The 14215-nt window shown below is 40.2% G+C and overlaps 1 protein-coding gene and 1 long non-coding RNA gene across 9 annotated transcripts in view; both read right to left on the bottom strand.

Moving 5' to 3' along the window:
• Window positions 1-7179, bottom strand: part of LOC135964750 (uncharacterized) — a 59565-nt gene extending 52386 nt beyond the window's left edge. The window contains exon 1 of the long non-coding RNA XR_010577342.2: window positions 7043-7179. This is a non-coding gene — a long non-coding RNA (uncharacterized lncRNA). The remainder of the gene's footprint in view (window positions 1-7042) is intronic.
• DDAH1 (dimethylarginine dimethylaminohydrolase 1) overlaps window positions 1-14215 on the bottom strand; it is a 255115-nt gene that overhangs the window by 114636 nt on the left and 126264 nt on the right. The window lies entirely within an intron of this gene.

The raw sequence follows: 14215 nt of genomic DNA, 5'->3' as shown, positions 1-14215 counted from the left end.
ATGATATATAATAAGTAGTGATTACCCAGATTACATACCCTTTTATCTTGTTCTACGTCTCTAAGTTTCACTATTTTTCTTGTGTTGTTCCTATAAGTGTTTTAATAAAAATTTTTCCAAGGCGTTTTATATTTGCTTAAGATTTAAAAAATGTATTTGCTAACAGAATATTGATGCTATATAAAATAAAAATTGATTTTTTCCACTTAATTTGCCCATTAGTTGTTGTATTATTAAAGACTAGTCAAGTGCAATAGTGAGAAGGCAGGGGAAGGGTAGAACAAAGAGTTCAATCTGTAACTGACTGTAATCAACCGAGAAAATTCAGTACCTTTGAACAAGCCTGCCCATTAGTTTCAGTATTTTTCTATTTGATTGCCTTGAGGTTTCTAATTAAATGATTTAACAAGGCAAATAACAGGATTTTGTTCTCTTCCTTTCCAACAGTTATTCTTTCATTCACTAAATATTCACTGAGCATCTACTATATGCTGAGCATAGTACTAAATAATGAAAATAAATGGGTGAGCAATACATACAAAATCCCCATCCTAGTGGAGCTTACATGCTAGTAGGGGATAAAAAATAAATAAGTACAACAAGCAAATGTAGCATGTGAGAAGGTAGTAAGTCCTATGGAAAAGTAGTGAAAAGCAAGGCGGACAGAAATGCAGGAGGTGGAGAACTGTGCAATTTTAAATAATAAAGTGGTCTGCATAGGCCTCCCTAAGCAAAGGCTTGAAGGAAGTGAGAGAGTCATATACATATGAGGAGCGTTTGAGGCAGACAGAACAACTAGTGCAAAGTTCAAAGGAAGGAGTGTTTCTGGGCAGTGACTGAATGGGAGTGAGCCTAGAACAGAAGAGTAAGTGAAATAAAAAGGGCATATGATTGTGCTGGACCACTTATATCTTTTTTGTTTGTTTGTTTTGAGACAGAGTCTATCTTTCTCTCTCTCTGTTGCCCAGGCTGGAGTACAGTGGCACAATCTCGTCTCAGTGCAACCTCTGCCTCCTGGGTTCAAGCAATTCTTGTGCCTCAGCCTCCTGAGTAGCTGGGACTACTGGCATGTGCCACAATGCCAAGCTAATTTTTTTTTTTGTAGAGATGGGGTTTCACCATGCTGTCCAGACTGGTCTTGAACTCCTGACCTCAAGTGATCCGCCAGCATCGGCCTCCCAAAGTGCTGGAATTGCAGGCTTGAGCCACCGTGCCCAGCCACTTGTATCTGTTTTATATTTTATTGCATTGGCCATAAATTCAAGAATACTAAAAATAAAGGTGAAAAAAGGTCTCCTTGTGATAATTAAAAAAATTTTTTTTTCTTTTATTGTAACTTTATTTTTAACCTCTGGAAGAAACTTGTGATAATTTTTAATAGAAATACTTTTATGCTTTTGTATTGATCATTAATATCTATCATATTTTAAAGCTATATGTGAATTCACATTAACAAGACAAAGAGAACATGGGCATAAAATCTACGAAAATGGACAATAAAGCTTTTGGCCAAAACCCCAGGGAAAGCTGTGGCATATCATTAATACAAATGTGTTAGAAGAGATGAGAAAGCATGTACTGCTGATACGAAAACGTATGCTATAGCAATCTGGGACACTATGAGCCTCAGTCAGAGCTGGCTCAGGCACAAAGTGTTGCTGATGCTGCAGGAGCTCTGCTGGCTGTGCTGGTAATGGTGCTCAGCTTATCTCTGGGCTTCAGTGTCCTGGGCTAACTAATCAACCAGATGAGTATTATGGTGGGGGTGAGAAGAGGTGTGAAGTGGGAGAAGAGAGCAGCTCTATGGCCACACAGGGCCATTACTGGTGGGAAGGGAGGCCCTGAAAAGAGGCGAGGGTCACAGTTGTGAAGTGGTAGACATTTTTGACAACTCTCAGTTCTTGCACATTTCTGTCTGGGGCCAACCCTATCACTTTAAGTTGAAACAGGTGTCACGGGAGGCACTACTCAAGCAAGGTTCACAGGTGCCTCCGTGGTTTTAAAACGAGTTACAAATTCTTAGACATTCTTCCCACAAAAGGTAAAGACTAATTTCCTTTCCCTTGAATATGGGCCAGTTTTAGTGGCTCACTTTTAACCCAAAAATTGTGATGGAAGTGATGCTGAATGACTTCTGAGGCTAGCCTGAAAAAGACAATGCAGCTTCCACCTGGTTCTCCCTCTCTCGCTGCCTGCCGCCAGCCCCTCCACACACATTGGGCAACCTGAGCCAACATGGACATGGAGGAAGCCTGGCAACTCTGATGCTGCCATACTGGAGGGACCACACAGCATGTCCACACAGAGATGGAGAGAGAGGCCTGTGGAGCCTCTGCTGTGCCAGCCTCCAGTTAGTTATCCAAGTCTTCCCAGTATCAGCTGCCGGATATTTAAATAATTATAATTGACCCTTGAACAATATGGGTTTGAACTGAGGGGGATCCATTTATAAGCAGATCTTTTGTCTCTGTCACCCCTGAGACAGCAAAATCAACCCCTCCTCTTCCTTCTCCTCCTCAGCCCACCCAATCTGAAGACACGGATAAGACCTTTATGATAATCCACTTCCACTTAATGAATAGTAAATATATTTTCCTTATGATTTTCTTAACATTTTCTTTCTCTAACTTACTTTAAGATTAAAACAGATGAGACATACGGTACAAAAAACATGTTAATGCACTTTATGTTTTTGGTAAGGCTTCCAGGCAACAGTAGGCTATTTGTAGTTAAGTTTTGGGGGAGTCAAAAGTTATATGCAGTTTTTTTGTGGCAATGTATTTAATCTCTTAAATGTCCAATGTAAATTTATAAAATTTTAATATTCTCTAATAAACACATAAGCATAGTTTACCACTAAATACAGAGTAACCATTAATGTTAGGACTTCTATTTGTTTCACGTAATTTGTTCTCATTAACTCCTTATTTCTCACAACAAATCTAACAGATGGCAATTTGGAACTTTTCACAACAGCAAAGACATGGAATCAACCCAAATGCCCATAAATGGTGGACTGGATAAAGAAAATGCAGTATACATACACTACGTACTACTATGCAGCCATAAAAAAGAATGAAATCATGTCCTTTGCAGCAACATGGATGCAGCTGGAGGTCATTATCCTAAGTGAATTAATGCAGAAACAGAAAACCAAATACCAGCATCTTCTCACTTATATGTGGGAGCTAAACATTGTGTACACAGGGATGCAAAAAAGGGGAACAACAGACACTGGTGCCTACTTGAGGGTGGAGGGTCGGGGGAGAAGGATGAGGATCAAAAAACTACCTTTATGCTCACTACCCGGGTGATGAACTTATTTGTACAACAAACCACAGCAACATGCAATTTACCCATGTAACAAACCTAAACATGTACCCCCTGAACCTTATAAAAACTGGAAAAAAATTTTAGGGCTCCTTACAATGGCTCTTTATGAGATTAAAAAATTGGCTGAATTTCTATTGAAGGGTGAAATTAAAGGTTTAAAATGTATTTGCCATTTGAGAACATTCTGTAGTTCTTCTGCTTTTCGGAAGATGAGCCTAATGACAGGAAACCTCTGCAGACTTTCGACTGTGTGAAAGTTGATGCCCCGACCCCCGTGCTGTTTAAGGATCAACTGTATTCTAGACCTCGTTGAGTAACCCCAGCCGACATCAAGCAAAGCAGAGATATGTTATACAACCAAGTCTTGCTTAAATTGCAAATTCATGAGCAAATTAAATGCTGCCATTGCTTTAAACCACTACATTTTGGAATAATTTATTGTGCAGCATTAAATAACCAGAACAGGGATCAAGATGATACTGGAGGAAGATCTATTTTTAAAGGGCTCTTAGATTTTTAGGTATGATATATTGATACCTAGAGACTTTTGTTGAGCAGATTAGGGTAAGCCAAAATATAACTTCTTATGAGAAACTAGTAGTGAAGGTGAATAAAAAGCTTTATAACAGGCTAGTAATTAAAAGGATGGGTATTGAACTAAAAACAGACCAAATCTGATTTGAAACAACTCTAGTCTTTACTAAGTCTGTGATCTTAGTCATGGTATTTAACTTCTTTGAACTCCAAGTAGCTCATCTGAAAACTGTGATAATATCAAATTCATAGAGTTGTAAAGATTAAGTGAGCTGATAAGAATGCTTAATTAATGGTGACTATTATGATCAGCCATTGTTATTTCTGCAGTTTTACTATCTTTGCATTTTGCCATAATTAGCAGGGGTGGAATACAACTGTTCCAGCTTAGGCTGATTACTAAGCATCCTTCTGTACAGACAATTTGCCAATTAATCAGGAATTTCCCACTGTACCCTTTACCTTTTCTGCATTCTGCTAGAACTGTGGAAGCTAAAGACAAATGTCAAATATCACTCTGGGAAGCCAACAACTTAAACATGCTAAACTGAGTAACACGGGAGCAAATGTCATGGGACTGCAGCTTCCCAAGTGTCTGACAGAGTTCTGATGTCTCAGCTCTCTGCCAGGGGGCTACAAAGCTGTGGAAAAGACTCCCACTACATCCCTGGCTGCTACAGAGATTTCGGCACATTACATATCATCAGTGTTTAGTAATCAATACACTATACATGACACTCTTCTCTTGTTTCTTATATCTGTTTTCTAAAACTATCTGCTCTTCAAGACAAATTCTAATCATCTAGTTACTACATATTAAAAAGTGCTTTTGATGTAAAATTTAGAAAGAACTCAACATACAGTTCAGCTAACACTTATTGTGTGTCTATTAGGACCCACGCACGATCAGCTGGAAACTGTCAAAGTGAAATTTAACTCAGATAAAGTGACCTAGTATCTTGTAAGAATAACAAGACAATTTTTTCTGTAATGAATGGAGTTTTTACTAATTTTCCTACTTTGAGATATTTAAAATTTTTAAGACTGATAGAAAAGCAAAGAATTAATTCATAATGCTAATAAGACTACAGCATTTTAAATACATGTGTTCTAAAACAGTTCAGATAGTAGCCTTTGATATGATGTCTCACAGTTCTACATAAAGAAGTTCATACTTTTCTGAAAGAAACTCAGAATTCTAGGATGATGATCCAGGTCAAAACAAAAGCTGACATGGGCTTTAAAAGCCTTTAGTTTTACTTAAATTTTGCCTTGCTTATTAATATTTTTTCTTAATATTTTCCACAATAATGAACATATCTGATATTTATGAGCATTAAACAGCATAAAAAGAAACACAAAATATCATTGCATAATTAAGGCACTTTTAATTTTTGTAATACTTTTTCCAAATCAACAACATGCTTTTTCCTTAAGGAAAAGTGATTTTTTTCAGTGTGGGAGCCCTGAGTCAGATCTTCAATCCTCTTTGGAATTGAATTCATGCTCTTTTGCTATTAGCCTCTCTCTTCTTCAACTTTCCAAAATCCCTCTGAACCTGATGTGCAAGACCCACTTGCATTGTGAGCTCACAGGGGTCTAACCAGAGGTGAGTAGCTGGGAAAGACTGCTATATGGTTCTATGAATTATCTTCTGAGACTTGGAAGTTTATTTTTCATCCCTGACCCTACACAGGACTACTCTCAATAATTCCAGTCTTTGCATTTCTCAAAAGAAGACATTCATACAGCCAACAGACACATGAAAAAATGCTCATCATCACTGGCCATCAGAGAAATGCAAATCAAAACCACAATGAGATACCATCTCACACCAGTTAGAATGGCGATCATTAAAAAGTCAGGAAACAACAGGTGCTGGAGAGGATGTGGAGAAATAGGAACACTTTTACACTGTTGGTGGGATTGTAAACTAGTTCAACCATTATGGAAAACAGTATGGCGATTCCTCAAGGATCTAGAACTAGATGTACCATATGACCCAGCCATCCCATTACTGGGTATATACCCAAAGGATTATAAATCATGCTGCTATAAAGACACATGCACACGTATGTTTATTGCGGCACTATTCACAATAGCAAAGACTTGGAATCAACCCAAATGTCCATCAGTGACAGACTGGATTAAGAAAATGTGGTACATATACACCATGGAATACTATGCAGCCATAAAAAAGGATGAGTTTGTGTCCTTTGTAGGGACATGGATGCAGCTGGAAACCATCATTCTTAGCAAACTATCACAAGAACAGAAAACCAAACACCGCATGCTCTCACTCATAGGTGGGAACTGAACAATGAGATCACTTGGACTCGGGAAGGGGAACATCACACACCGGGGCCTATCATGGGGAGCGGGGAGTGGGGAGGGATTGCATTGGGAGTTATACCTGATGTAAATGACGAGTTGATGGGTGCTGACAAGTTGATGGGTGCAGCACAGCAACATGGCACAAGTATACATATGTAACAAACCTGCACATTATGCACATGTACCCTAGAACTTGAAGTATAATAATAATAAAAAATAAAAAAAATTAAAAAAAAAAATAATTCCAGTCTTTGAAGGGGCTGGAGAACGTTATGTAAAATGACTCAAGCTTCAACTTTTCCTAGGTCAGAAATACCCAAGGGCTTTGGTTTTTACTGTAACTTCCTTAGATAAAAGTCAGTTTCCTTTTTCCAATCCGGGAAGTGGACGTCTGTAATACAACATAAATTACAAAGTTTCTGTACCGTCTAGACACCATCAACCCCCTTAACACTACCTTCTCTGTCAAAAATCTGGGCAGGGCCCAAAAAAAACTGATGTCTAACTAAGCTCGGAAATATATTTCTTCCAACTAAAGCTGGCAGGATTCTGGTGAGCATATTTGAAGCCAACAAAAAGTAGGATTGGAAAATTAAGAATGGTTAAAAAGAAAGAAAGAGGGCAAGTACAAAACTCTTTCACAAATTAACAAGGCTCAATGGCATCAAGTACTTGGAAAGTTTCCATCTCCACCCCAACTTCTAAATAAAGTGGCATGTCAGCTCTGAAGATAAATGCTGAAATTTTTTGAGCCTCACTATCCTTGGTAAAGGCTCCATGTCTGACAGATGCAGATAATAAGAGAACTAAAGCACATGCTCAAGAAGATAGCAACACTCACCTGGATTTTTACAGCAATTCTCTGAGCTCAAAGGCATCCTCACAGCACGCAAGGAAGGAAAGATTACATAGGATTGAGAAAAGAGGTAAGAAATCAGTTGCTGTCTGGACGCAGTGGCTCACGCCTGTAATCCGAACACTTTGGGAGGCCGAGGCAGACAGATCACGAGGTCAGGAGATCGGACCATCCTGGCTAACATGGTGAAACCCCGTCTCTACTAAAAACACAAAACATTAGTTGGGCGTAGTCCCAGCTACTCAGGAGGCTGAGGCAGGAGAATCGCCTGAATCCAGGAGGCGGAGGTTGCAGTGAGCTGAGATCATGCCACTGCACTCCAGCCTGGTGACAGAGTAAGAACCCATCTCAAAAAAAAAGAAAAGAAATCAGTTGCTTGTTCAGGGATAGAAAGTGGCAGACTGCACAAGGATTGAAAATTTGTTACCCTTCTCAGATCACCCAATTGCTTTCCTCCAAGCCAGCTGAGGAAACACTATTTTATCCTAATAATAGCAGTAGTAATAATAGTAATGGCAGCTATCACTGAGTGACTACTATATGCTAGGCACTACACCAATGTTTCATATTTATAATTCTCACAACAGTATACCTTTCAACTTTATGTTTGCCATAGAGCAGGATTCAGCAGAAGAAAGATCTGTCTTGGATCACATCTAAAGAGGATTAGTTTCTGAAATTTCAAAAGAATGGTTTAGATGATATCTTCCTTATAAACTGCCCTTTAACATTATAAAGACTCTTCATATATATTTTTTCATTTCCTCTTTGCAAAAGTCTTCAGTGGCAGGAATCATTACCCATATTTCATCTATGAGAAAACTAGGCCCAGGAAGGTGGTGACCAAAGCCACATACTCTTAAGAACAAGGCAAGGCTTAACCACAGGCATCCTGACCTCAAGTCCTGTGTCAAAGTTCCACCTACAATGTGGCCCCACAGGGTAGGTCCTGAGAATATTGTGAGTGCTAAACATAGTCTACTCAATTCAACTGACATTCACCGAGCACCTACCTACTGTGTGCTCCTCACTGTGCTCTGTGCTGGAGGCTCAGAAGTGAAAAGGTCACAGGTGCTGTGGGAAAGGAGTTCATAGATATGTGAGTAACCATGCAAATAAGTAAGGACAATATGGAGCGCTATGTGCTGACCAAAGTAGGGGGATTAGTCAGGGTTCTCTAGAGGGACAGAACTAATGGAATAGATATGTAAATAAAAAGGAGTTTATTAAGTATTAACTCACACGATTACAATGTCCCACGATAGGCCATCTGCAGGCTGAGTAGCAAGGAGATCCTGTTCGAATTCCAAAACTGAAGAACTTGGGAGTCCAATGTTCTAGAGCAGGAAGTATCGAGCATGGGAGAAAGATGTAGGCTGGGAGGCTAGGCCAGTCTCTCCACATTTTTCAGTCTGCTTATATTCTAGCCGTGCTGGCAGCTGATTAGATTGTGCCCACCCAGACTAAGGGTGGGTCTGTCTTCCCCAGCCCACTGACTTAAATGTTAATCTCCTTTGGCAACATCCTCATAGACACACCCAAGATCAATACTTTGTATCCTTCAATCCAAGCAAGTTGACACTCAGTATTAAGCATTACGGGGGGAGGGAGGGGGACATGATAGCTCTAGGAGTGTGCGGTGCTTCAAGGAGGAGGGGCACCCGAACTAGGTTAGGACGATGAATTCAGTTTTAAGCATACTCTTTTTTAATTATCAAGGAAAAAAAGGCATAAAAGATTAGTAATTTGTGCAATACTAGAGAGTGCCTAAGATCAAATATTTAGAAATCTTGACAAATATGAATCTGCAGGTCAGACTATATGGCATCAATTTAGGATAGACAGTTAATGTAAAAAACAAGTGAAGACATTTGAAAGAATAACGAGGTCCTTCTGTCCTTCTTAAAGGGTATATGCTCAATGAAAATATCATGTTACATTGAATTAATTTACTTACCTTCTTATTTATTTTTGAGACAGGGTCTTGCTCTGTTGCCCAGGCTGGAGTGCAGTGGTGCAAACATGGCTCATTGAAGCCTTGACCTCCTGAGCTCAAGCAATCATCCTACCTCAGCCTCCTGAATAGCTGGGACCACAGGTGTGCACCACAATGCCCAGATAATTTTTTTTAAGAGACAGGGTCTCTTCATGTTGCCTAGGCTGGTCTCAATCACCTGGCCTCAAGCTATTCTCCCTCTTTGGCCTCCCAAAATACTGGGATTGTAGACATAAACCATCACACCTGACTTCAGGTTACATTTTAAAGCCAAACGAATCGATCCCAATAGTTAAATGCTATCTGCAATTCTGACCACTTGTTAGAATGGCAAATTCAAAATATTACAGTCCACTAAGGACGTCAGGAATAGCCAGACACTTATTTTCTGGTGCATGTCTGACTGTGGCAGAAGTTGAGACATTCATGCTGTGAGCTGTACTGCCCCAGCAATTGCTCATGGATGTGTTGTATTAGTCTGCTTTCATACTGCTATGAACTGCCTGAGATTGGGTAATTTATAAAAGTAAGAGGTTTAATTGACTCACTGTTCAACATGGCTAGGGAGGCCTCGGGAAACTTACGATCGTGGCAGAAGGTGAAAGGGAAGCAAGGCAACTTCTTCACAAGCAAGCAGGAAAAGTGCCGAGCAAAGGGGGAAGAGCCCCTTATAAACCATCAGATCTCATGAGAACTCACTGACTATCATGAGAACAGCACAGGGAAAACTGCCCCCGTGATTCGATTACCTCTACCTGGTCTCTCCCTTGCCATGTGGGGATTATGAGGATTATAATTTAAGATGAGATTTGGGTAGGGACATAAGGCCTAACCATATCAATTGTCAACTGGTGGGCTTTCAGGAAAATTGTCAACTGGTGGGCCATCTGGCTCAGTTGATCATGTCCATTCCAAGTCCTTTGGCAACATCATGCCAAAGACATCAGGGTGGAATTTCTACCTTCTGAGGCCTAATGTCCAAAATCCTTTCCTTCCTGTTATTTGTCCCCTTGTTTCAATCCCACCTCCCTTCCTCTCCCTCTCCCTCAATTCTCCTGCCACCTCTCCCCCAATCCTCTAGCGTATGGCTTAGTGTCATGGAGATGTATCAAGTTTCTGGGTAGAAACTGAGGATTTCATTTCCAGTTAGTTCTTCCTCCTTTCTTCCTCTCCTTCTCTCTTCCTATTTGCCCCTTTTCTTCCTGATGTCCACTCTTCCTGCAGCAATAGCATTTTACATTACATCTTAAATTTCACCTAGGATACGAGAGACGTGTGTCTTACTGAAGGGATATAGGACAGGCCACCTTTCAACAGGAAGAAAGGTAGGTGATCATCATCGAATTTTAAAACTCAATGGAATAAAAGATCAGAATGTGGCTTCCCCACACAAGGCACTCTTTATTTCACGACGGGTCAGTGTTTGGATTCATTTATCAGCATGAGGAGGCCAGCTACACAGGAGACACCAATCACTGCCTGCCTATTTATATGCAGGAATCTGCCTGCTGTTCTAAGCAAACCCACTCTGCTCTTGGCCTCTGAACCTACATCTGGTTGAACCAGAGTTGGGCACCTGAACTGAATTCAGTCTATTCATAGGCTGGCCAGCTATCTATCACTTGGTTGCCTGCATCAAAAAATTAGTATGGACCCATGAGGCTCTCCATATAAACATTTTAAGTTGAGAAACTGGAAATCTGAGTCAGAATGCCACAGTAGCTAAGTTACAGGAATATGAAGTAAACTCGGGTGGGCCACAAGGAAGCTTAAGATAAACCAGAGAATCGAATGAAGCAAGTGGACAGTGAGAAGAGATGGCATGAGGAGAAAGAGAGACTTCATGTCCCTAATGATTCTGTGGTTTCTACTTGAGTCTATCCTTACAATCTTCCTCCTCCTTCTTGCAGGAATATGTTTCAGTTATTTGCAACCTAAAGGAATCTGACTAGAATGTAAAATCACTGACCTAGTAATATGATTGCTAGTCTGAGCCTGGAGGTAGCTCCAGTTTACTTCCAAGGCTTGCCAAAGATTCAAATGGAGTTACCAGGAATTATAGGTTTAGTCAGTCTGAATTATGCAAAATGTTAACCAAAAGCTACACTGACCTTTGATGTCTGAATTTCCTCATCAACAGGCTAATCCTTGACAGAAACACTGCAAGGATTTCTTCTCTGCAAAACTACCCTCTTCCTTCACAGTGAATCATCAGAAAGAGGAGCCGGCTGCATGCCTAAATTCATCCCTTATTTTAATTAACCCAAGGATGACATGGAGGCCTTGGAGACCTTGTACAGTGCTGTGTGTTCAGCAGTAAATATCCACCCATTGTAGTCAGGAGCCAGCATCTTCATCATGCTTTCTTGTTAGAACAAGCTTGTCCAACCCATGGCCCATGGGCCGCATGTGGCCCAGGATGGCTTTGAATGTGGCCCAACACAAATTTGTAAACTTTCTGAGAACATCAGGAGATTTTTTTTTGTGATACATATTTTTAAGCTCATCAGCTATTGTGTTAGTGTATTTTATGTGTGGCTCAAGACAATTCTTCTTCTTCCAATGTGGCCCAGGGAAGAGGAAAGATCGGACACCCCTTTGTTAGAACATCAAGCTCTATTACTTTGAAGTTGTTATCCTGGATTACCAATCAGAATTTGTGTTTTCACCATTACTAAGCCTACTCTTTAATTCTCTCAATCATCTCTGTTCTAAGAGATAAAGAATGACAGGAATCATTAAAAGTGAGAGACTGAAAAACTGGTTGGTTCATTTTAGAGTTCTATGTAGTATTCATTTCCTCCTTCACCACCCCGCTTTGTTTACAAGTGAGTATCCCTCTGTTGCTCTCCTTTGTCGCAAATATTCACATGAAAAACATCCAGATAACTCCACGGTGTCTTATTCTGAAGAAATGTGCTGTGCATCGCGCCAATAGGAGCTCTAATTCCCCTATGGTTCAGGACACTCCAGTGACTCAAATGACCTTTCTACCAAAGGATCTGCATCACTTCCTTTGTTCCTGTTCTGCACAATATGGAATTACAATAATGTGAATAATTTTTCTTTTACAAAAAAAAAAACCCACAAAACACAGGAAATCTATCAAAAACAGTTTTGACAACTGAGAAAATCACGTTTTAATCTGTTTAATTAACCACAGTAAAATTTCTTTTCTGCCAGCAAAGAATTTTACAAATTTTACAAAATTGGACTCAAGTCAGTTTAGTGAGCATTCCAAGAACAAGTTTGTTAAATTGAGACAGAAAAGTAGCATTTAATTGATAGCTATATAGCTAGTTACTACAGGAGGAGGTGAGAGAGATGGAAAATTAAGGGTGTGCCTCAGTCAAGTTATCATACCTCAAACTTCCTAAGAGGCTAAATCTAGTAAATACTTTAAAAACATAAAAGCACACATTGGTTCTGAGTTCAGTCAGTAAAATGGCCCACTAGCACAAGGCCAGTGACCAGGGATGGTTCCAACTCTGGGCAAAAGAAAGAAGACTCAGAATGGCATCTGGCATCAGAGGCCCCCACAGAAGGGGCTAGGCTGAGGGCACAGCCCAGCATAAGGCAGGTTGGTGTCTGGCCCAATGCAGACGTATGAAAGGGCTGGCAGAACATGGCATCAAAAGGGCATAGCAGTATGTTTGAGAGATTCTCTCATATGAGGACTAGAGGTCAGCCTTGGGGTCTTCTGCAGGGAATCTAGGCAGGAAACCAACAAAAGGGGTCAAGATGTAAACCCAGTTAAGGGAACCAAGGCACTACCTGTGCATATGAAATGAATAAGCGTCATGTTGGGGTAGGGCCATCAGCAGAATGATGAGGCTGACCAAAAGACCTATTGAACAAGGGACCTTTACTTTTTCTGCTAATAGCCAGACTGCTTCCAGGGCTTGGAAGCGGGCCAAGACAGCTAGGGAGAATGATGGATTTAAAGTGCTGGCAACAGTAAATACATGATAAACGATATTGCTGTTGTTTATTGTGGGTGAAAGGATTAGCTGGGAGAAGGTGGGTAACACTGGAAGGGGTCTCTGAACCTGAAAACTACATAAAGCACAATGGAGTTGCATGTGTGGCGGGTGAAAGTCCAAGCAGGTGGGGCTGGATCTGTGGAAAGCATGGCAGCAGGAACAGGTGGCAGATGAAGTCGGGAGGCGGATAAGAGGTGTGTTTGTACTGGAGAGAGAGGCAGACCACAGGGTCCAGAAGTCAGAGCTGGCCAGAGGCAGGTGCCCATGGTGCTGGAGTACAGGGGCAGGATTCTAGTCCCTTCCAGCAGAGAGAGGGAATATTCCTAAGAATAAAATCAGGGGTGTACAAACAGGAGCAATAGCATGGGTAATCTACTAATTCCTCTGCAACACAGGTAACACTCATCTCATCTAAAAGCTGATACTCAGGTATTTTGCAGGTAAAGTCTCTTATTGACATTTTACAACTTTATGAGACAAGTTGCATTTTTTCTTTAGGACACTTACTGGTATTTTAAATTACACATATATTTGCAATTATTTATTTCATGCTTATCTCTTTAATTAAACTACAGGCTCCATGAGGGCAAGCATCATATTTGTTTACTTTATGTTTTGCATTTAGTAGGCACTCAACAACAATTGCCTGCTGAATAAATAAAAGTAGTGTCACCCTTTCCTACAGGTGACAAAACTGTATCAAAAGTTTTTTTGGCCAAGTTAATCTTGCTAGTAAGTGGTAGGTCTGGGTCTTTAGAGGTGACTGAAGAGTATTCTCTTTCTATTAGGACCTCTATCTAATGTTGTCAGAGCTTAGTGTCACAGTTATTGTGCAAAGGATATTGGTCAAATCTAGTCAATCCAATATATCATCAAGAATAGGCTAGTTATCTCCAGTCCATAAGTAATAATGTTACTATTACCATACATACAATCCAACACTCATCATAACATTACCACTGTAATCACTGTTGTATACAGCATCACAGCATTCAGAAAACTTTGATTTTCAGCATCCTTGGGAAGAAGGCATAAAGATATTTTATAGGAAACTGAAACTTGTGAGTTGCCTGAGATGATGCAACTGACAAGTGGAACTGAGAATCAATTCCAGGTGGAATTTCACCTGCAATGTAAGAGGAATTTTTTTAAGTATTTAAAATGGAAAATATATTGAAT

Source organism: Macaca fascicularis, chromosome 1 (genome assembly GCF_037993035.2).
Source record: "Macaca fascicularis isolate 582-1 chromosome 1, T2T-MFA8v1.1".
In the NCBI taxonomy this organism is placed as follows: Eukaryota; Metazoa; Chordata; class Mammalia; order Primates; family Cercopithecidae; genus Macaca; species Macaca fascicularis.
Note: the sequence above shows the minus strand (reverse complement) of the source record. Positions and strands in the feature narration are given on the sequence as shown.